The sequence below is a fragment of the Arachis hypogaea genome, chromosome 16 (assembly GCF_003086295.3).
Source record: "Arachis hypogaea cultivar Tifrunner chromosome 16, arahy.Tifrunner.gnm2.J5K5, whole genome shotgun sequence".
In the NCBI taxonomy this organism is placed as follows: Eukaryota; Viridiplantae; Streptophyta; class Magnoliopsida; order Fabales; family Fabaceae; genus Arachis; species Arachis hypogaea.
This window is the reverse complement of record NC_092051.1, coordinates 51,156,984-51,181,626: the sequence shown is the minus strand read 5'-3', so window position 1 is coordinate 51,181,626 and position 24,643 is coordinate 51,156,984. Positions and strand designations below refer to the sequence as shown.

Below are 24,643 nucleotides of genomic sequence, written 5' to 3'. Positions count from 1 at the left end.
CTATCATTTTCTAGTTGTTTTTAGTTAGATTTTATTTAGTTTTACTTGATTTTAGTGCAAAAATTCTCTTTCGATGCTACTTTGAGTTGTTTTAGTATTTTTATGATTTTAGGTGAGATTCGGAGCAATTTGGCAGAGTTTGGAGCAAAAAAGGAAGAAAGCATGTGGTGCACGAATTGTAAATTACACTTTTTACAACTCGTACCACTAACCAGCAAGTGCACTGGGTCGTCCAAGTAATACCTTACGTGAGTAAGGGTCGATCCCACGGAGATTGTTGGCTTGAAGCAAACTATGGTTATCTTGCAACTCTTAGTCAGGATATTAATTAGTGGTTATCAATTGACTTGCAAATGAACAAGAGAGCATGAATTAAGGGTTACTTGTTATGCAGTAAAAGAGAATATGTTGCAGTTTTGGAGATGCTTTGCCTTTTAAATCTCTGTTTTCTCCCTATCTTCTTCACGCACGCACATCCCTCCTATGGCAAGCTGTGTGTTGGAGGATCACCGTTGTCAATGGCTACCATCCTTCCTTTCAGTGAAAATGGTCCAGGTGCGCTGTCACCGCACGGTTAATCATCTGTAGGTTCTCGATCATACCAGAATAGGATTCACTATCCTTTTGCGTCTGTCACTACGCCCAACACTCGCGAGTTTGAAGCTCGTCATAGTCATCCAATCCCAAAATCCTACTAGGAATACCATAGACAAGGTTTAGACTTTCCGGATTCTCAAGAATGCTGCCAATGGATTCTAACTTATACCACGGAGATTCCGATTAAGGAATCTAAGAGATACTCATTCGATCTAATGTAGAACGGAGGTGGTTGTCAGGCACATGTTCATAGGTTGAGAATGGTGATGAGTGTCACGGATCATCACATTCATCATAATAAGGCGCAAATGAACATCTTAGATAGGAACAAGCGTGATTGAATAGAAAACAGAAATACTGGCATTAATTCATCGAGGCACAGCAGAGCTCCTCACCCCCAACAATGGAGTTTAGAGACTCATGCCGTCAAAAGGTACAAAGTTCAGATCTAAAATGTCATGAGATCCGAAATAAAGATCTAAAAGTTGTTTAAATACTCAACTAGTAACCTAGGTTTACAGAAAATGAGTAAACTATGATAGATAGTGGAGAAATCCACTTCTGGGCCCACTTGGTGTGTGCTGGGGCTGAGACTTAAGCTAATCACGTGCATAGGGCTGTTTTGGGCGTTCAACGCCAGCTTTGGATCCTTTTTTGGCGTTGAACTCCAACTTGTAACTTGTTTCTGGCGCTGGACGCCAGACAGCAACATGAAACTGGCGTTGAACGCCAGTTTACGTCATCTATCCTTAAGCAAAGTATGAACTATTATATATTGCTGGAAAGCCCTGGATGTCTACTTTCTAACGCAATTGGAAGCGCGCCATTTGAAGTTCTGTAGCTCCAGAAAATCCACTTTGAGTGCAGGGAGGTCAGAATCCAACAGCATCAGCAGTCCTTTTTCAGCCTGAATCAGATTTTTGCTCAGCTCCCTCAATTTCAGCCAGAAAATACCTGAAATCATAAAAAAACACACAAACCCATAGTAAAGTCTAGAAATATGAATTTTGCCTAGAAACTACTGAAAATAAACTAAAAACTAACTAAAACACACTAAAAACTATATGAAATTAACCCCAAAAGCGTATAAAATATCCGCTCATCACAACACCAAACTTAAACTGTTGCTTGTTCTCAAGCAACTAGATAAATAAAATAGAATAAAAATAATTTAAGAAGCAATAATATCTCAGAGTTTTTGAGTGAAGCTCAGATTCTAATTAGATGAGCGGGACTAGTAGCTTTTTGCTTATGAACAGTTTTGGCATCTCACTTTATCCATTGAAGTTCAGAGTGATTGGCATCTATAGGAACTCAGAATTCAGATAGTGATATTGATTCTCCTAGTTCAGTATATTGATTCTTGAACACAGCTACTTTATGAGTCTTGGCCGTGGCCCTAAGCACTTTGTTTTTCAGTATTACCACCGGATACATAAATGCCACAGACACATAATTGGATGAATCTTTTCAGATTGTGACTCAACTTTGCTAGAGCCCCCAATTAGAGGTGTCCAGGGTTCTTAAGCACACTCTTCTTTTTTCTTTGGACCTTGACTTTAACCGCTCAGTCTCAAGTTTTCACTTGACACCTTCACGCCACAAGCACATGGTTAGGGATGTAACAACCCTAGTTTTTGAAAATCAAATAAATAGTTATTTGTGATTTATTTTATTTGTTGATAATTTTATTTTAAGAAAATTATTTTACTAAAGGTAATTAAATGGAGTTTCATGATAATTGGAGTTTAAATTAATTAGAATTTTTATATAATCTTTATTAGATATTTGGTATAATTGAAATTATAATTTTGATAATTGAAAAATAAGAAGATTTGTATAATTTAATTTAAATAAATTCTATTTTGAATGAATTATGTTATTAATTTGAACTCCTAGAAAATGATTTTATTAAAAATGATTAGATTGATATTTATAAATACTTTAAGTTTAAGTCAATTAATGTTTGTGTACAATTTTTATTATAATTCATTACTTTATAAATTGAAATTAAAGTTTCAGAGATAGAAAAATAATAGAGATTTGTATGATTTAATCTAAAAAATTGATATTTGAATTTAAATTGTACTTTACAAAATATAATTAACTTGTTCATTTTATAATGTAAATTAGAAATAATTGATTGAACCTAGCCATATGTTGATAAATAATGTTCCTAAATATTTTTGATAGAGTATATTTGATTTTAAAATTACTCTACCCTTCAATTTTATCAAAATATCTATTCATACCTATCTTTATTATTTTATAAAATCCTAATTTCTAACCCTAATTCCCAAATTGAATCAGAAACCCTAATTTCCCAAATTGGAAATCCTAACCCTAGAGACCCCATCCCTCACCCACGGAAACCTCAGCAAGAAAAAGGGGGAAAATGGAAATAGGGGAAGATGGGAATCAGAGAGGAAGGGACGGCGCTGGCTGGGGGGCCTCGCCGCAGTCGCCGTCGAGCTGAGGGAAAGAGAGGGAGCTTCACCGCGCCGTCATCCAACCGGTCGAGTCTGCTGCCTCACCGCCGCCTCCTCCATCGCGCGCTACTGCCGGCCTGGAACCGCTACCACCGCGCCTTGCTGTCACGATCTAACCACGTCGCCGCCGACCCGTGACGCTGCCTCCAGAACCGCGCGAAGGACAGAGGGAGGAGAGAGAGAGAGAGTTCTCGTCGGAGGAGAGAAGGAGCTCGTGCCTCACTGCGGTCACCCATGGAGCCACGAGCTGCGCCGATCGCCGCCGCGTCGCGTCGGAGAGGAAGCCCAAGACTGAGCGCCGCTGGGAGAGAGGAAGACACGGGCTGGAGGAGCTGCATCAAGTTTTCACCCAATGCCTTTCAAAATTCACGACCTCAAACAAGACTCTTTTAGCTTTTTATTGAATCAAATTCCAGATTAATACAATGTCATATGAAAAAGTTATAAAGTGAGAAACACAGCCAGGCCTTTTAGAATTCGGTTTCCAAAATCCAGTGAGTTATCCATACTCTTTTCAACATATCTACTTGGTTAAATAGGATATTGACATGAAATTTAAAATAAAGATTGTGGACACAGGAAGCTTGAAAATGCCGTTGGTTTCAGCTCAAATACTTACCAGAATTGAAAGTTAAGTGAGTTGGAAGTTGGTGCTTCTGCAGTAAAGAAACAGAATTTTCTGCAGAAACCATCAATCTTCAAAAATTCATTTCTCTCAAAATACTCATCAATAAATACTGAATTTTTCATGAGATGCTCAAAACACAGTAAAGTTTCATGCAAAAATAGTTTCATTCAAGTACATGACCTGGGATGCTCCCAGAAATTGATTCTTTCTACTGTCATGTATGCAGAAATTCTGCCTTAAGCATTTTCAACAACCTTACTTATCAAAAACCACATTTGAACTTATAACCCTTCCAAAATCACACGTTTAACCTCTTTCCAGTTATTCAAAATTGTCTTCATTGTCAACACAGTCCAAGAATCCAGAATCAATAATTCACACGATGTCAAGTACTTAAGCATCATCAAACCTTTTTCTTTTCTACACTATGCCAAGCATAATTTTTCATGTACACTCATCATCATTCAAACACACAATAACTCATCAATTCACACCAGCAAGCTCAGCAACAAAAGTAACACCATTTATTCTATCCCTTACACATTCAGTACGCACAATCATCAAATCAATCACCAACTACAGTTATAATTCAACTCAATTCCATCCATATCAGAGAAAACAATATCAATTACAACTTCAAACACTCACAACAAAGCCCAAACCTGAATTCAATAATCCAATTGAAGCACTAATAAAACATCATCAAACTTACTCCAAATTTCACAACCTCAAACCAAGCTTATTTCTATCAATTAGTCTCTCATAACAACGAAACTAATTACATTCACAGCAATAATCAAAACTCAATTCATCAGTTATCCATACCACAGCTTTTCAATAATTAACTCGGCATATTTCAATTTAATAAATTATACTAAATTAATCATTAAACACAGCAGCATCTAAATTCAATCACAACTCAAAATCATCACAACAATTAACTAACTTCAAACCCATTTCAAGCCATTCATGTCAACTAAGAGATTCTTAACCATTGTTAACCATTTGCACTTATCCAAATAACTTTGTAAGCATTCTAAATTAAAAACGTTAAATCCCCTACCTCAAAGTGTCGAAATCCATAGAAATTGGGAATGCTGCACTCATGAACAACAACCTTAATAGCAGCCATATCATCTCAAAGTAGTAGCAGCAACAGTTTGGCATCTCCGATCAACGGCAGCAGCATTATTTCCGATTCATTCTTCACTCTCGCAGTAGTAACCACGGTGGCAACAAAATAGAGTTCAAATTCAATGGAGTCGGAAATGGAAATGAGTTCAATAAAATTAAAACTACAGATAGCTTACAATAAATTATCGGAGCAGCAACAACAAGGTTTCCAGGCAGCTCCAGTGGCAGTGGGAAGCTTCAGTGTCAGCCAAACGGCGATGGTAACGGATCAGAATGGATCTAGAGCAAGGGCAGAGCAACAAAACCAACAGTTCCAGCAGTGGCAGTGGCTTCTTCTCAGATTCCAGAAACTAGATGCAGAAGTAGAACTGGCGAGCTTCTCCATTCGGTCCTCCAGCGATGATGTCCGGCGATGTAGCGGCGACATCGGCGACGGCGAAACGGCGGTGGTCAGTGGCGCGTCAGCGGCTACTGGATGCAGCTCCTCCAGCCCGCGTCTTCCACTCTCCCAGCGGCGCTCAGTCTCGGGCTTCCTCTCCGACGCGACGCGGCGGCGATCGGCGCAGCTCGTGGCTCCATGGGTGACCGCGGTGAGGCACGAGCTCCTTCTCTCCTCCGACGCAAACTCTCTCTCTCTCCTCCCTCTGTCCTTCCCTCAGTCCGTGGGTTTTTCCCGCATATAAAACAAATAACAATCTATAGGTTTCCCCGAGATCAATGATCATTCAGTTCGTGGGTACTTCCCGATTTTAACCAATTATCAATTCGTGGGCTTTTCCCCGTAGTTAAACAACTAACAGTTCGTGGGGTTTTTTCGCCTTTTATCACTTTTCATTATCCTTTCTAAAACGCAACAATTCACATATCAATTCGTCATTCTCTTTTTCCCTTTGAGTTCTTAACATTTTTCTTTAAACCTTTCTTAACTTTCTCAGGCATTTATCCATAAAAATCTTAACCATCAAGCCAGTCATAATCTCTACTTTAGCAATCTTGACTCAAGCCAACTTTAAAACTATTTTTCAATTTGGTTCTCTATCGAAAGACTCAAGAAAAATCATTTATTTTAAATTCATTAAACACTTTTCAAAACATAACCTCTCTTTGAAAATAATCGAATAGAACTCTTTCTCAAGTTCACTAACTTCACAAAGATTCAAAAATCATCTCTCTTACTATTCAAATTCAAATATTATTATTTCACCAAATTTCTAAAAAGGTAATCCTTTATTTCAAGCCCAAAACATAACTCTTTCTATATTGAATCAAATTCAAAACATAATTTCTTTCTTAAATAATTCAAGTTCGAAACATAATTCCTTTCCTTGGTAAATTGAACTCAAAATATTTTAATTCTTTTCTAAACTAAATAAAGCTCAAGTAATATAATTTTCAACATTCAAAGCATCTAAAATAACTTTTCAAATGAAACCTCAGGTTTTTATAAAATTTCGACAGCACCTCCCCTAAAACTCGGACTTAACCACCCTTACGGGTTCCCTCTTTCTCAACAAGTCTCCCCCTTTCCTCAACAACTACCAAATAAGAGGTTCTCAAATCAGTCAGAAAATTCACAATTTACAATAGCCAACAGTTCGGTCATAACCCACAATTCCCACATAACCCCTCAATTCAACTTTCACCTCATCAATTCGTAACTAACTTTCACTTATCATAGGATTCTTTCAAAATTAAACTCAATAAACTAGTATTCCAAGAAACTTGGTGTTGAGGTAATTTGGTCACAATAAAAACTTGTACCATCTCTCTTAAAATTCTGTTATTGTTTCCTAAGAAAATGCAGAAAAACAGCAGCAAGTAGTAAGTTTGATAAATTCCTTAAAAATCCAGTTTTCACCCAATGCCTTTCAAAATTCACGACCTCAAACAAGACTCTTTTAGCTTTTTATTGAATCAAATTCCAGATTAATACCATGTGATATGAAAAAGTTATAAAGTGAGAAACACAGCCAGGCCTTTTAGAATTCGGTTTCCAAAATCCAGTGAGTTATCCATACTCTTTTCAACATATCTACTTGGTTAAATAGGATATTGACATGAAATTTAAAATGAAGATTGTGGACACAGGAAGCTTGAAAATGCCGTTAGTTTCAGCTCAAATACTTACCAGAATTGAAAGTTAAGTGAGTTGGAAGTTGGTGCTTCTGCAGTAAAGAAACAGAATTTTCTGCAGAAACCATCAATCTTCAAAAAGTTCATTTCTCTCAAAATACTCATCAATAAATTCTGAATTTTTTATGAGATGCTCAAAACACAGTAAAGTTTCATGCAAAAATAGTTTCATTCAAGTATATGACCTGGGATGCTCCCAGAAATTGATTCTTTCTACTGTCATGTATGCAGAAATTCTGCCTTAAGCATTTTCAACAACCTTACTTATCAAAAACCACATTTGAACTTATAACCCTTCCAAAATCACACGTTTAACCTCTTTCCAGTTATTCAAAATTGTCTTCATTGCCAACACAGCCCAAGAACCCAGAATCAATAATTCACACGATGTCAAGTACTTAAGCATCATCAAACCTTTTCTTTTCTACACTATGCCAAGCATAATTTTCCATGTACACTCATCATCATTCAAACACACAATAACTCATCAATTCACACCAGCAAGCTCAGCAACAAAAGTAACACCATTTATTCTATTCCTTACACATTCAGTAAGCACAATCATCAAATCAATCACCAACTACAGTTATAATTCAACTCAATTCCATCCATATCAGAGAAAACAATATCAATTACAACTTCAAACACTCACAACAAAGCCCAAAGACATTCGCAGCCTTAACCTGAATTCAATAATCCAATTGAAGCACTAATAAAACATCATCAAACTTACTACAAATTTCACAACCTCAAACCAAGCTTATTTCTATCAATTAGTCTCTCATAACAACAAAACTAATTACATTCACAGCAATAATCAAAACTCAATTCATCAGTTATCCATACCACAGCTTTTCAATAATTAACTTGGCATATTTCAATTTAATAAATTATACTAAATTAATCATTAAACACAGCAGCATCTAAATTCAATCACAGCTCAAAATCATCACAACAATTAACTAACTTCAAACCTATTTCAAGTCATTCATGTCAACTAAGAGATTCTTAACCATTGTTAACCATTTGCACTTATCCAAATAACTTTGTAAGCATTCTAAATTAAAAACGTTAAATCCCCTACCTCAAAGTGTCGAAATCCATAGAAATTGGGAATGCTGCACTCATGAACAACAACCTTAATAGCAGCCATATCATCTCAAAGTAGTAGCAGCAACAGTTTGGCATCTCCGATCAACGGCAGCAGCATTATTTCCGATTCATTCTTCACTCTCGCAGTAGTAACCACGGTGGCAACAAAATAGAGTTCAAATTCAATGGAGTCAGAAATGGAAATGAGTTCAATAAAATTGAAACTACAGATAGCTTACAATAAATTATCGGAGCAGCAACAGCAGGGTTTCCGGGCAGCTCCATTGGCAGTGGGAAGCTTCAGTGTCAGCCAAACGGCGATGGTAACGGATCAGAATGGATCTAGAGCAAGGGCAGAGCAACAAAACCAACAGTTCCAGCGGTGGCAGTGGCTTCTTCTCAGATTCCAGAAACTAGAAGCAGAAGCAGAACTGGTGAGCTTCTCCATTCGGTCCTCCAGCGATGATGTCCGGCGATGTAGCGGCGACATCGGCGACGGCGAAACGGCGGTGGTCAGTGGCGCGTCAGCGGCGACTGGATGCAGCTCCTCCAGCCCGCGTCTTCCTCTCTCCCAGCGGCGCTCAGTCTCGGGCTTCCTCTCCGACGCGACGCGGCGGCGATCGGCGCAGCTCGTGGCTCCATGGGTGACCGCGGTGAGGCACGAGCTCCTTCTCTCCTCCGACGCGAACTCTCTCTCTCTCCTCCCTCTGTCCGCGTGGTTCTGGAGGCAGCATCACGGGTCGGCGGCGACGTGGTTAGATCGTGACAGCAAGGCGCGGTGGTAGCGGTTCCAGGCCGGCAGTAGCGCGCGATGGAGGAGGCGGCGGTGAGGCAGCAGACTCGACCGGTTGGATGACGGTGTGGTGAAGCTCCCTCTCTTTCCCTCAGCTCGACGGCGACGGCGGCGAGGCCCCCCAGCCAGCGCCGTCCCTTCCTCTCTGATTCCCATCTTCCCCTATTTCCATTTTCCCCCTTTTTCTTGCTGTGAGGTTTCCGTGGGTGAGGGATGGGGTCTCTAGGGTTAGGATTTCCAATTTGGAAAATTAGGTTTCTGATTCAATTTGGGAATTAGGGTTAGAAATTAGGATTTTATAAAATAATAAAGATAAGTATGAATAGATATTTTGATAAAATTAAAGGTAGAGTAATTTTAAAATCAAATATACTTTATCAAAAATATTTAGAAACATTATTTATCAACATATGGCTAAGTTTAATCAATTATTTCTAATTTACATTATAAAATGAACAAGTTAATTATATTTTGTAAAGTACAATTTAAATTCAAATATCAATTTTCTAGATTAAATCATACAAATCTCTATTATTTTTCTATCTCTGAAACTTTAATTTCAATTTATAAAATAATGAATTATAATAAAAATTGTACACAAACATTAATTGACTTAAACTTAAAGTATTTATAAATATCAATATAATCATTTTCTAGGAGTTCAAATTAATAACATAATTCATTCAAAATAGAATTTATTTAAATTAAATTATACAAATCTTCTTATTTTTCAATTATCAAAATTATAATTTCAATTATACCAAATATCTAATAAAGATTATATAAAAATTCTAATTAATTTAAACTCCAATTATCATGAAACTCCATTTAATTACCTTTAGTAAAATAATTTTCTTAAAATAAAATTATCAACAAATAAAATAAATCACAAATAACTATTTATTTGATTTTCAAAAACTAGGGTTGTTACATTCTACCCACCTTCGAAAAATTTTCGCCCTCGAAAATTGCTAAAATAAAATAAGTTCAAACTGAAATCAAAGAAAGCAGAATATATGGACAAAGTATAGGCATGAGCAAAAATGAAGATTCAAGAAGAATCAGGTAAACAAGTAGATTATAAGCAAGCAAAGGTATACAAGAATGACAAGGTATGGTTGGGAAAGAATCAAACCACATTCTAAGGAGGAAATTCAAACTAGAGAATTCTAATGAAAGCAACTAAGAAAAAGATGGCACGAGTTCATGTGGCACGAATAAAGATTATACGTTGAATCGAAACTAACTTCATAAATTCTATCGCACCCAAACCCCGTTAATCGCATCACTTATAACTTCTATTTCGTCTATGATAAACTATTAGTGTTCCCATATACATAAATCATTAGTATTAAGTTGGCCAGACCTAATACCATGAAGTATGAAATGGTAAACTAACAGCGTTAATCATCAAACAATCATGCATATAAAACACAAACTCTTGTTACCAGAACAAGTCACAAAGCATGACAGATACTCAGAGTATGCAATGAAGCATAGTTATACAAAGTTAACAATGGTTAATAATATCTTAGTTGACATGAATGGCTTGAAATGGGTTTGAAGTTAGTTAATTGTTGTGATGATTTTGAGCTGTGATTGAATTTAGATGCTGCTGTGTTTAATGATTAATTTAGTATAATTTATTAAATTGAAATATGCCGAGTTAATTATTGAAAAGCTGTGGTATGGATAACTGATGAATTGAGTTTTGATTATTGCTGTGAATGTAATTAGTTTTGTTGTTATGAGAGACTAATTGATAGAAATAAGTTTGGTTTGAGGTTGTGAAATTTGTAGTAAGTTTGATGATGTTTTATTAGTGCTTCAATTGGATTATTGAATTCAGGTTAAGGCTGCGAATGTCTTTGGGCTTTGTTGTGAGTGTTTGAAGTTGTAATTGATATTGTTTTCTCTGATATGGATGGAATTGAGTTGAATTATAACTGTAGTTGGTGATTGATTTGATGATTGTGCGTACTGAATGTGTAAGGGATAGAATAAATGGTGTTACTTTTGTTGCTGAGCTTGCTGGTGTGAATTGATGAGTTATTGTGTGTTTGAATGATGATGAGTGTACATGAAAAATTATGCTTGGCATAGTGTAGAAAAGAAAAAGGTTTGATGATGCTTAAGTACTTGACATCGTGTGAATTATTGATTCTGGATTCTTGGACTGTGTTGACAATGAAGACAATTTTGAATAACTGGAAAGAGGTTAAACGTGTGATTTTGGAAGGGTTATAAGTTCAAATGTGGTTTTTGATAAGTAAGGTTGTTGAAAATGCTTAAGGCAGAATTTCTGCATACATGACAGTAGAAAGAATCAATTTCTGGGAGCATCCCAGGTCATGTACTTGAATGAAACTATTTTTGCATGAAACTTTACTGTGTTTTGAGCATCTCATGAAAAATTCAGTATTTATTGATGAGTATTTTGAGAGAAATGAATTTTTGAAGATTGATGGTTTCTGCAGAAAATTCTGTTTCTTTACTGCAGAAGCACCAACTTCCAACTCACTTAACTTTCAATTCTGGTAAGTATTTGAGCTGAAACCAACGGCATTTTCAAGCTTCCTGTGTCCACAATCTTTATTTTAAATTTCATGTCAATATCCTATTTAACCAAGTAGATATGTTGAAAAGAGTATGGATAACTCACTGGATTTTGGAAACCGAATTCTAAAAGGCCTGGCTGTGTTTCTCACTTTATAACTTTTTCATATGACATGGTATTAATCTGGAATTTGATTCAATAAAAAGCTAAAAGAGTCTTGTTTGAGGTCGTGAGTTTTGAAAGGCATTGGGTGAAAACTGGATTTTTAAGGAATTTATCAAACTTACTACTTGCTGCTATTTTTCTGCATTTTCTTAGGAAACAATAACAGAATTTTAAGAGAGATGGTACAAGTTTTTATTGTGACCAAATTACCTCAACACCAAGTTTCTTGGAATACTAGTTTATTGAGTTTAATTTTGAAAGAATCCTATGATAAGTGAAAGTTAGTTACGAATTGATGAGGTGAAAGTTGAATTGAGGGGTTATGTGGGAATTGTGGGTTATGACCGAACTGTTGGCTATTATAAATTGTGAATTTTCTGACTGATTTGAGAACCTCTTATTTGGTAGTTGTTGAGGAAAGGGGGAGACTTGTTGAGAAAGAGGGAACCCGTAAGGGTGGTTAAGTCCGAGTTTTAGGGGAGGTGCTGCCAAAATTTTATAAAAACCTGAGGTTTCATTTGAAAAGTTATTTTAGAAGCTTTGAATGTGGAAAATTATATTACTTGAGCTTTATTTAGTTTAGAAAAGAATTAAAATATTTTGAGTTCAATTTACCAAGGAAAGGAATTATGTTTCGAACTTGAATTATTTAAGAAAGAAATTATGTTTTGAATTTGATTCAATATAGAAAGAGTTATGTTTTGGACTTGAAATAAAGGATTACCTTTTTAGAAATTTGGTGAAATAATAATATTTGAATTTGAATAGTAAGAGAGATGATTTTTGAATCTTTGTGAAGTTAGTGAACTTGAGAAAGAGTTCTATTCGATTATTTTCAAAGAGAGGTTATGTTTTGAAAAGTGTTTAATGAATTTAAAATAAATGATTTTTCTTGAGTCTTTCGATAGAGAACCAAATTGAAAAATAGCTTTAAAGTTGGCTTGAGTCAAGATTGCTAAAGTAGAGATTATGACTGGCTTGATGGTTAAGATTTTTATGGATAAATGCCTGAGAAAGTTAAGAAAGGTTTAAAGAAAAATATTAAGAACTCAAAGGGAAAAAGAGAATGACGAATTGATATGTGAATTGTTGCGTTTTAGAAAGGATAATGAAAAGTGATAAAAGGCGGAAAAACCCCACGAACTGTTAGTTGTTTAACTACGGGGAAAAGCCCACGAATTGATAATTGGTTAAAATCGGGAAGTACCCACGAACTGAATGATCATTGATCTCGGGGAAACCTATAGATTGTTATTTGTTTTATATGCGGGAAAAACCCACGGACTGATAATCATTGATTACGGGAATAACCCATGAATTGTTGTATGTTGATCTCGGGTATAGCCCATGAACTGAAGATCATTGTTTGCTGTGTATTGATCTCGAGTATAACCCACGAACTGAAGATCGCTATGTTATTGTGTATTGATCTCGGGTATAACCCACGAACTGAAGATCTCTGTTTTGTTTGTGAAATGATCTCGGGGACGCCCACGAACTGAGGATCACTGTTTCCCCTTGTGCGTATATTATGGGGTCGGGCTTCGCGCCGACTGCCGATAGTCACGAAGGAGTGGTATTCTTACCACCGACACATATGCACTAAGGACACAAAGGGAAGCCATATCTGGGACTCGTTCCTAGGTAATGTCGGGCTGCAGGGTGTAAACCGACACGTGAGCTCATGGCCTGCTTAGGACAGACATGCATCATATTGATTGTGCATTTGCATTTGGTTGTGTTTGCTTATACTACTTCTCTGTGATTGTGTTGTTTGTTTTATTGTGATTTGTTTGTGTTTAATTGAGTTTTTTTACTTGTGCTAGTAGTTTGTGAATGTATAGAGATGATTGATAACTGTTTGTTGTGACTGAGAATCAATTATGTGGCTGAAAGATATTTAATATGTCAAATTTTGTGATTGAGATTTGTTTTGGGTTTAGAAATCTAAAGAAAGTAACTATTTATCTGAAGTAAGATTAAAAAGTATTTCAAAGGGTTGGCAAAGAATGTTTATTAAGCAAAGTTAATTATTTGCATGTTAATCATTACTTTTACGGCATTCCCATTCCCTACTGAGAACGTGTGGTTTGTTCTCACCCCAAAATCTTCCACCCTTTCAGTGATACAGGTTTGAAGATTCAGTTTGAAGCTGCGGGCGATTCTAGAATTTACTTACGAGTTAAGTTTATGACTTGAGTTTCTTTCATAGAATTCTCTCGCCCTTACTGCTTAAGGTTTTATTTTATGCAGAGGGATAGGAGTTGTACCTGAATTTTATTTAAATTCTTTTGTATAATATTACTATTATTAATAATTATGTGATTATTATTACTTGGTGATGTTTGCTATATGATTTTAATTAATAAAAATAAAAATTTCTGGTATTTTTACTAAAATTGAATCGCGATATCGAACTAAAGGCTTAATAGTAAATAGTTAATAAGGAAAACAGGTCAGTAACGCCTTACTTTTGGTACGATCATGACGTATTGGAAGTTGGGTCGTTACAAGGGACAGCTTGATTTAGCCGCTTAGGCCGGGATTTTATTCCTTTAGGCCCTCCTATCCACTGATGCTCAAAGCCTTGGGGTCCTTTTTATTACCCTTGCCTTTTGGTTTTAAGGGCTATTGGCTTTTTGCTCTTGTCTTTTGGTTTTAAGAGCTTTGGCTTTTTCTGCTTGCTTTTTCTTTTTCTTTCTCTATTTTTTTCTGCAAGCTTTTGTATTCACTGCTTTTTCTTGCTTCAAGAATCATTTTTATGATTTTTTCAGATTATCAATAACATGTCTCATGTTCATCATTCTTTCAAGAGCCAACATATTTAACTGTCTTAAACATCAAATTCAAAAGACATATGCACTGTTCAAGCATTCATTCAGAAGACAGAGAGCATTGCCACCACATATAAATAATTAGAATTTATCTTATTAAAAACTCGAAAAAATATTGCCTCTTATTCTAAAGAAATTCTTCTATTTTATTCATGTTTAATGATGATGATAAAATTAAATTATAGCTCAATTGGGGATAAAATAAAAAATATAGATACTAATTACTACTATATGACTCCTAAGGTAAAACTAAAATAAAAACAGTTATCACAGAGTTAAGGCTAAGATTGGAATTTAACAACCTTTGTTTTGGGAAGTGGATGTTCCTCTAATCTGCGGGGTGCTTGGTCCTTCAAGAGATAATTTCTGGCGCTTCAATTCCCTTAAATCACGCCCTTGCTCCTCCTGTTCTTTAAGCAAATAGCAAAGAAATCAAGCTTGGATAAGCCAACCTGGCATCTTTGGAATTTTTGTTTGCAATTTTGTAGAATTCAGTTGAAATCAGTTGATGAACTTCCACTTCTTTTCCCATCATGATGCAATGGATCATCACTGCTCTTCTAATAGTGACTTCCGAACGGTTGCTAGTGGGCAGCAGAGAATGCCCAATGAAATCCAGCCATCCTCTGGCGACTGGTTTGAGATCTTCTCTTTTGAGTTGATTTGGGACACCCTTCGTGCTGGTGGTGCACCTGGCTCCAGGGATGCATATATCCTCTAGAATCTTATCCAGGCCCTTGTCTGTTCTCATCATTCTCCTATTGAAGGAGTCTGGATCATCTTTCAGCTGAGGTAGTTTTAAGATCTCCCTGATCTTGTCAGGGTGGGTATGAACAATCTTTCCTCTGACCAAGGTCCGATAGTCATAGATAGCAGATCCAGATAGTCTTTGCCTGTCTGTATGCCACATATTAGCATAGAACTCCTGGACCATATTCCTTCCCACTTTCGTTTCAGGATTAGCTAGGATCTCCCAGTTCCTGATTTGAATTTGCTCCTGGATCTCTGGATATTTGACTTCTTTCAGATCGAATCTAACTTCCGGGATCACTGATCTTAGACCCATTATTTTGTAATAATGGTCTGAATGTTCTTTAGTTAAGAACTTCCCTTGATTCCAAAGTGGTTTTGGAACGCTTTCTTTCTTGCCTCTTGGAGTGGGTTGTTTTCCTTTAGGAGCCATGATCTTAGTGATCACGGATAAGCACACCAAACTTAGAGGTTTGCTTGTCCTCAAGCAAAAAGAAAAGAAAGGAGAGGGAGAGAAGGAGAGCTAGGTGCAATGGTGGATGGGAGGGGAGGGAGGCTGAACCCATATTTAAAGGGAGAGGGGGGTGGGTTTTCGAAAATAGGGAGGAAGATAAGATAGAAGATATGATTTTTAAGAAAAATTTAAGTATGATAAGAAAAGATATAATTTAAAATTGAAAAGATATGAGAGATATTTGAAAAAGATAAAATTGGATTTTTGAAAAAGATATTGATTAGTTGAAAAGATTTTTGAATGAAAAGAGATAGATTTGTTTTGAAAATTTTGAAAAAGAGTTGAATTGGATTGAAAAAAGATTTGTGCTTATGGATTAAGATACATTTGATATTTTTAAAATAGGGTTTTTAAAAATTAGGGATTTTAGAAATCAGGGATCTTAACATGTTTATGCAAGAAATCATGAATTGAAACATGAAAATCAAATTTAGAATGAAAAATGTGAAGTAAAAAATGAATTCACCTCCTCCCCACCATCCTGGCGTTTGAATGCCCAAACGCTGCATGTTTTGGGCGTTCAACGCCCAAATGCTGCCTCTCCTGGGCGTTCAACGCCCAGCTGCTGCTTATTTCTGGCGTTGAATGCCAGGAACTCCTTTGTCACTGGGCATTTTTCTGAACGCCCAGGACGCTGTAAATCTGGCGTTAAACGCCCAGAAGGAGCTTCTTTCTGGCGTTCAACGCCCAGATGGCTATCCTTACTGGCGTTCAACGCCCAGTGGATGCTTCTTTTGGGCGTTGAATGCCCAAAACAGACTCTTACTGTCGTTTTCTTGCCAGTGAGCCTTTTTTTCTCTGTTTTGTGTGTAGAATCCTTCTGTAACCCTGTGAACTTATACAATTGACTCTTTACCTTAGTATCAGTGAACTTTATATAAACAAATAAAATCAAGAATAGGGCAAAATGCTTAGAGGAAGTGATGCCCCATGGCTGGGTTGCCTCCCAGCAAGCGCTTCTTTATTGTCTTTAGCTGGACCTTGCTGAGCTTTTAATCTAGCTTCAGCCTTGAGCACTCTTGCTCAACATTGCCTTCAAGATAGTGCTTGATTCTCTGTCCCTTAACAATGAACTTCTTATCAGAATCACTATCTTGAAACTCCACATAACCATTTGGTGATACACTTGTAATCACATATAGTCCCCTCCACCGGGACTTCAGTTTCCCGGGGAATAGCCTGAGCCTAGAGTTAAACAACAGAACCTTTTGTCCTGGTTCAAAGATTCTAGATGACAGCTTTCTGTCATGCCACTTTTTTTATTTTTCTTTGTAAAGCTTGGCATTTTCGAAAGCAGTGAATCTGAATTCCTCTAGCACATTTAGCTGGAGCAATCTTTTTTCTCCAGCTAATTTGGCATCAAAGTTTAGGAATCTGGTTGCCCAGTAGGCTTTATGTTCCAGTTCCACGGGCAGGTGGCATGCCTTACCATACACAAGTTGGTATGGAGAGGTCCCTATAGGAGTCTTGAATGCTGTTCTGTAAGCCCACAGAGCATCATCCAAGCTTCGTGCCCAATCCTTTCTACGGGTACTTACAGTCCATTCCAGGATTCTTTTTAGTTCTCTGTTAGAGACTTCAGCTTGCCCATTTGTCTGTGGATGATATGGAGTCGCCACCTTGTGGCGAATCCCATACCGGACCATGGCAGAGTAAAGCTGTTTGTTGCAGAAGTGAGTGCCCCCATCACTGATCAGTACCCTGGGGACACCAAACCTGCTGAATATATGTTTCTGGAGGAATTTCAGCACTGTTTTAGTATCATTAGTGGGTGTGGCAATGGCCTCAACCCATTTTGATACATAGTCAACTGCCACCAGAATATAAGTGTTGGAGTATGATGGAGAGAAAGGCCCCATGAAATCAATACCCCATACATCAAACAACTCAATCTCCAAGATTCCTTGTTGAGGCATGGCGTAACTGTGAGGCAAATTACCAGCTCTCTGGCAACTGTCACAGTTACGTACAAATTCTCGGGAATCTCTGTAGAGTGTAGGCCAGTAGAAGCCACATTGGAGGACCTTGGTGGCTGTTCGCTCACCTCCGAAATGACCTCCATATTGTGACCCGTGGCAATGCCATAAGATCCTTTGTGCTTCTTCTTTAGGCCCACACCTATGGATTATGCCATCTGCACATCTCTTAAAGAGATAGGGTTCATCCCACAAGTAGTACTTTGCATTAGTAATTAATTTTTTCTTTTGTTGTCTGCTGTACTCCTTGGGAATGAACCTTGCAGCTTTGTAGTTTGCAATGTCTGCAAACCATGGTGTTTCCTGAATGGCAAACAAATGCTCATCCGGAAAGGTCTCAGAGATTTCAAGAGAGGGGAATGACGTCCCTTCTATTGGCTCTATCCGGGACAGATGATCAGCCACTTGGTTTTCTGTCCCTTTTCTGTCTCTTATTTCTATATCAAACTCTTACAGAAGCATCACCCATCTTATGAGTCTGGGTTTTGAATCCTGCTTTGTGAGTAGATATTTAAGAGCAACATGATCTGTGTACACAATCACTTTTGATCCTACTAAGTATGATCTAAACTTGTCAATGGCATAAACCACTGCAAGCAATTCTTTTTCTGTGGTTGTGTAATTTTTCTGGGCATCATTCAAAACACGGCTAGCATAATAGATGACATGCAGAAGCTTGTCATGCCTCTGCTCCAGTACTGCACCAATGGCCTGATCACTGGCATCACACATTAGCTCAAATGGTAATGTCCAGTCTGGTGCAAAAATAACTGGTGCTGTGACCAGCTTGGCTTTCAGCATTTCAAACGCCTGCAGACACTCTGTGTCAAACACAAATAGCGTGTCAGCAGCTAGCAGATTGCTCAGAGGTTTTGCGATTTTTGAAAAATCCTTTACAAACCTCCTATAGAATCCTGCATGCCCCAGAAAGCTTCTGATTGCCTTAACATTGGCAGGTGGTGGTAATTTTTCAATTACCTCTATTTTTTCTTGATCCACCTCTATTCCCTTGTTTGAAATTTTATGCCCAAGGACAATCCCTTCTGTCACCATAAAGTGACATTTTTCCCAGTTTAAAACCAGGTTGGTCTCTTGGCATCTTTTCAGAACTAGTTTCAGGTGATCAAGACAGGAGCTGAATGAGTCTCCATATACTGAGAAGTCATCCCTGAAGACTTCCAGAAATTTTTCCACCATATCAGAGAAAATAGAGAGCATGCATCTCTGGAAGGTTGCAGGCGCATTACACAGCCCAAATGGCATCCTTCTATAAGCAAACACTCCAGATGGACATGTGAATGCTGTTTTCTCCTGATCCTGGGGATCTACTGCAATCTGGTTATAGCCTGAGTAGCCATCCAAAAAGCAGTAATAATCATGACCTGCCAATCTTTCTAGCATCTGGTCTATGAATGGTAAAGGAAAATGATCCTTTCTGGTGGCTGTATTGAGCCTTCTATAGTCAATACACATGCGCCACCCTGTAACTGTTCTTGTAGGAACCAGTTCATTCTTTTCATTATGAACCACTATCATGCCTCCCTTTTTGGGGATAACTTGGACAGGGCTCACCCAGGGGCTGTTAGAAATAGGATAAATAATCTCAGCCTCCAGTAATTTAGTGACCTCTTTCTGCACCACTTCCTTCATGGCTGGATTTAGCCGCCTCTGTGGTTGAACCACTGGTTTAGCATTATCCTCCAATAAGATTTTGTGCATGCATCTAGCTAGGCTTATGCCCTTAAGGTCACCTATGGACCACCCAAGAGCTGTCTTGTGTGTCCTTAGCACTTGAATAAATGCTTCCTCTTCCTGTGGATTTAAAGCAGAGCTTATGATCACTGGAAAAGTGTCACCTTCTCCCAGAAATGCATATTTCAGGGATGGTGGTAATGGTTTGAGCTCGAGTTTAGGAGGTTTTTCCTCTTCCAGAGGAAATTTCAGAGGCTCTTTCATTTCCTCTGAATCCTCCAAATCAGGCTGAACATCTTTGAAGATGTCTTCCAACTCTGATTCGAGACTCACAGCCATGTTGATCTCCTCTACCAAAGAGTCAATAAGATCAACTTTCATGCAGTCTTTTGATGTGTCTGGATGCTGCATGGCTTTGACAGCATTCAACTTAAACTCATCATCATTGACTCTCAGGGTTATTTCCCCTTGTTGGACATCAATGAGAGTTCGTCCAGTTGCTAGGAAGGGTCTTCCTAAAATGAGAGTGGCACTCTTGTGCTCTTCCATTTCCAGCACTACAAAGTCAGTGGGAAAGGCGAATGGCCCAACTCTGACAATCATGTCTTCAATCACGCCTGATGGGTATTTAATGGAGCCATCAGCAAGTTGGAGACATATCCGGGTTGGTTTAACTTCTTCAGTTAAACCAAGCTTTCTGATAGTGGATGCATGTATTAGGTTGATGCTTGCCCCAAGATCACATAAAGCTGTCTTGGTGCAATTACCGTCTAATGTGCATGGTATCAGAAAACTCCCAGGGTCTTTAAGCTTTTCAGGAAAGCTTTTCAGAATGACTGCACTGCATTCTTCAGTGAGGAGAACTCTTTCAGTTTCTCTCCAATCCTTTTTATGGCTCAAGATCTCCTTCATGAACTTGGCATAAGAAGGTATTTGCTCAAGTGCCTCTGCAAATGGAATCTTTATTTCAAGAGTCCTGAGATAATCTGCAAAGCAAGCAAATTGCTTATCCTGCTCCTCTTGGCGGAGTTTTTGAGGAAAAGGTATCTTGGCTTTATACTCCTCAACCTTAGTTGCTGTAAGTTTATTTCCTACAAAAGTGGTTGAAGAAGCCTTTTTAGATGGGTTGTTATCAGTACTTGTGTGTGTCTGATCCCTCACTGGCAATTGAGTGCCAGAGTTAGAAGCTGGAGTGACGTTAGACGCCAGCTCCTCATCTGTTCCTGGCGTTTGAACGCCAGAACTGAGCTTCTTTTGGGCGTTCAACGCCAGATCCTTACTTGTTTCTGGCGTTGAACACCAGTCCTGAGCATGGTCTGGGCGTTCAGCGCCAGCCTTCCACCCAACTTCTGGCGTTTTAGTGCCAGAATTATTTTCCCAGGGCTCTTACTGTCCTCAGATGAATTTTGGGTGGTTTGCTCATTTCTTGGTTTCCTGCTGCCTTGAAGTGGGGTATTTAGTGCTTTCCCACTTCTTAACTGAACTGCTTGGCATTCTTCTGTTATTTGTTTTGACAGCTGCTGCTTTGTTTACTTTAATTGTACTTCCATGTTTATATTAGCCATCCTTGTCTCTTGTAGTTTATCCTTGAATTCAGCTAACTGTTTTGTTAGAAGATCCAATTGCTGATTGAATTCAGTAGCTTGCTCTGCAGGACTGAGTTCAACAGTTACTGTTTTAGCCTCTTCTTTCATGGAAGAGTCACTGCTTAGGTACAGATGCTGATTTCTAGCAACTGTATCAATGAGCTCTTGAGCTTCTTCAATTGTCTTTCTCATGTGGATAGATCCACCAGCTGAGCAATCTAGAGAGATCTGAGCTCTTTCTGTAAGCCCATAATAGAAGATGTCTAACTGAACCCACTCTGAAAACATTTCAGAGGGACATTTTTGTAGCATCTCTCTGTATCTCTCCCAAGCATCATAAAGAGATTCATTATCTCCTTGTTTAAAGCCTTGGATGTCCAGCCTTAGCTGTGTCATCCGTTTTAGAGGAAAATATTGATTCAGGAATTTTTCTGTCAGCTGTTTCCATGTTCTTATGCTAGCCTTAGGTTGGTTGTTTAACCACCTTTTAGCTTGGTCTTTTACAGCAAATGGAAACAGTAATAATCTGTAGACATCCTGATCTACTTCCTTATCATGTACTGTGTCAGCAATTTGTAAAAACTGTGCCAAAAACTCTGTAGATTCTTCCTGTGGAAGACCGGAATACTGGAAACTTTGCTGCACCATGATAATGAGCTGAGGATTCAACTCAAAGCTACTGACTCCAATGGAGGGTATGCAGATACTACTCCTATATGAAGCAGTAGAGGGGTTAGCATGAGTCCTCCTAGATCGTTCATTTCCACTTAGATCCATGATGGAGAAAGGGAGATGATGTAAAATGAAAAATTTATTTTTATTTATTTATTTATTTATTTAATTATTTCGAAAATAGAGTAAATTAAAATAAAATAAATAAAAATAGGTGAAGATTTTCGAAAAAAAATGAGGAGAGAGAAAGTGGTCAGGAAGTTTTGAAAAAGATATGATTTGAAAAAGATTTTAAATTTTTGAAAACTCTGAATTTTAAAAATAAATTTCAAAAATTTGTTTTAAAAATAGAGAGAAAAGATATTTTTGAATTTAAAGAGGAAAGAGAGAAACAATAAGATAGCACAAGATTTAAAATTTTTAGATCTAATGCTCCTTGTTTTCGAAAATTTTGGAGGAAAAACACCAAAGGACACCAAACTTAAAAATTTTAAGATCAAGACACAAGGAAAACTCAAGAACACTTTGAAGACTCACAAGAACACAAGAACATGAAGAAAGAACACCAAACTTAAAATTTTTAGAAAACCAAAATAAAATTTTCGAAAAACAAAGGAAAATCAACAAGAAAACACCAAACTTAAAGTTTGGCACGAGATTTAATAGAAAAATTATTTATTTTTTTTAGAAAAATTTTTGAAAAGAAAATAAAAGACTCTGACCCAAAAGACAAAAATTTCCTAATCTAAGCAACAAGATTCACCGTCAGTTGTTCAAACTCAAACAATCCCCAGCAACGGCGCCAAAAACTTGGTGCACGAATTGTAAATTACACTTTTTACAACTCGTACCACTAACCAGCAAGTGCACTGGGTCGTCCAAGTAATACCTTACGTGAGTAAGGGTCGATCCCACAGAGATTGTTGGCTTGAAGCAAACTATGGTTATCTTGCAACTCTTAGTCAGGATATTAATTAGTGGTTATAAATTGACTTGCAAATGAACAAGAGAGCATGAATTAAGGGTTACTTGTTATGCAGTAAATGAGAATATGTTGGAGTTTTGGAGATGATTTGCCTTTTGAATCTCTGCTTTCTCCCTATCTTCTTCTTCACGCACGCACATCCCTCCTATGGCAAGCTGTGTGTTGGAGGATCACCGTTGTCAATGGCTACCATCCTTCCTTTCAGTGAAAATGGTCCAGGTGCGCTGTCACCGCACGGCTAATCATCTGTAGGTTCTCGATCATACCAGAATAGGATTCACTATCCTTTTGCGTCTGTCACTACGCCCAGCACTCGCGAGTTTGAAGCTCGTCACAGTCATCCAATCCCAGAATCCTACTAGGAATACCACAGATAAGGTTTCGACTTTCCGGATTGTCAAGGATGCTGCCAATGGATTCTAGCTTATACCACGGAGATTCCGATTAAGGAATCTAAGAGATACTCATTCGATCTAATGTAGAACGGAGGTGGTTGTCAGGCACATGTTCATAGGTTGAGAATGGTGATTAGTGTCACGGATCATCACATTCATCATAATGAGGCGCAAATGAACATCTTAGATAGGAACAAACGTGATTGAATAGAAAATAGAAATACTGGCATTAATTCATCGAGGCACAACAGAGCTCCTCACCCCCAACAATGGAGTTTAGAGACTCATGCCATCAAAAGGTACAAAGTTCAGATCTAAAATGTCATGAGATCCGAAATAAATCTCTAAAAGTTATTTAAATACTCAACTAGTAACCTAGGTTTACAGAAAATGAGTAAACTATGATAGATGGTGCAGAAATTCACTTCTGGGGCCCACTTGGTATGTGTTGGGGCTGAAACTTAAGCTAATCACGTGCATAAGGCTGTTTTGGCCGTTCAACGCCAGCTTTGGATCCTTTTCTGGCGTTGAACTCCAACTTGTAACTTGTTTCTGGCGCTGGACGCCAGACAGCAACATGAAACTGGCGTTGAACGCCAGTTTACGTCGTCTATCCTTGAGCAAAGTATAGACTATTATATATTTCTGGAAAGCCCTGGATGTCTACCTTCCAACGCAATTAGAAGCGCCCCATTTGAAGTTCTGTAGCTCCAGAAAATCCACTTTGAGTGCAGGGAGGTCAGAATCCAACAACATCAGCAGTCTTTTTTCAGCCTGAATCAGATTTTTGCTCAGCTCCCTCAATTTCATCCAGAAAATACCTGAAATCACAGAAAAATACACAAACCCATAGCAAAGTCCAGAAATATGAATTTTGCCTAGAAACTACTAAAAATAAACTAAAAACTAACTAAAACACACTAAAAACTATATGAAATTAACCCCAAAAAGCGTATAAAATATCCGCTCAAGTAACAAACTTGAAATTTTTGAATCAAAACATTAATTGATGATGTTATTTTCGAAAATTAGGAGGTAAAGATAAGAAAAAGATTTTTGAGTTTTTTTTACTCACGTAAGGTATTACTTGGACGACCCAGTGCACTTGCTGGTTAGTGGTACGAGTTGTAAAAAGTGTAATTTACAATTCGTGCACCAAGTATTATTTTTCTGCCCCTCTTTTTCATATGAGCAGGAGCAAAGACAAGAACATTCTTGTTGAAGCAGATCCAAAACCTGAAAGGACTCTGAAGAGGAAACTAAGAGAAGCTAAAAAAAAAAAATCACGCCATTGGTGCAATACTGGGGCAGCGGCATGACAAGCTTCTGCATGTCATCTATTATGCTAGCCGTGTTTTGAATGATGCCCAGAAAAATTACACAACCACAGAAAAAGAATTGGTTGCAGTGGTTTATGCCATTGACAAGTTTAGATCATACTTAGTAGGATCAAAAGTGATTGTGTGCACAGATCATGCTGCTCTTAAATATCTACTCACAAAGCAGAATTCAAAACCCAGACTCATAAGATGGGTGTTGCTTCTGCAAGAGTTTGATATAGAAATAAGAGACAGAAAAGGGACAGAGAACCAAGTGGCTGATCATCTGTCCCGGATAGAGCCAATAGAAGGGACGTCATTCCCCTCTCTTG

At 37.8% G+C, this 24,643-nt stretch overlaps 1 long non-coding RNA gene across 1 annotated transcript; it reads right to left on the bottom strand.

The window, feature by feature from the left end:
• Positions 1-934: 934 nt before the first annotated feature.
• Positions 935-7,036, bottom strand: LOC140180125 (uncharacterized). The gene is made up of 2 exons (XR_011874243.1): positions 4,778-7,036; positions 935-1,551 (listed from the first exon to the last, which is right to left on the bottom strand). It is a non-coding gene; the product is annotated as an uncharacterized lncRNA (long non-coding RNA).
• Positions 7,037-24,643: the final 17,607 nt, after the last annotated feature.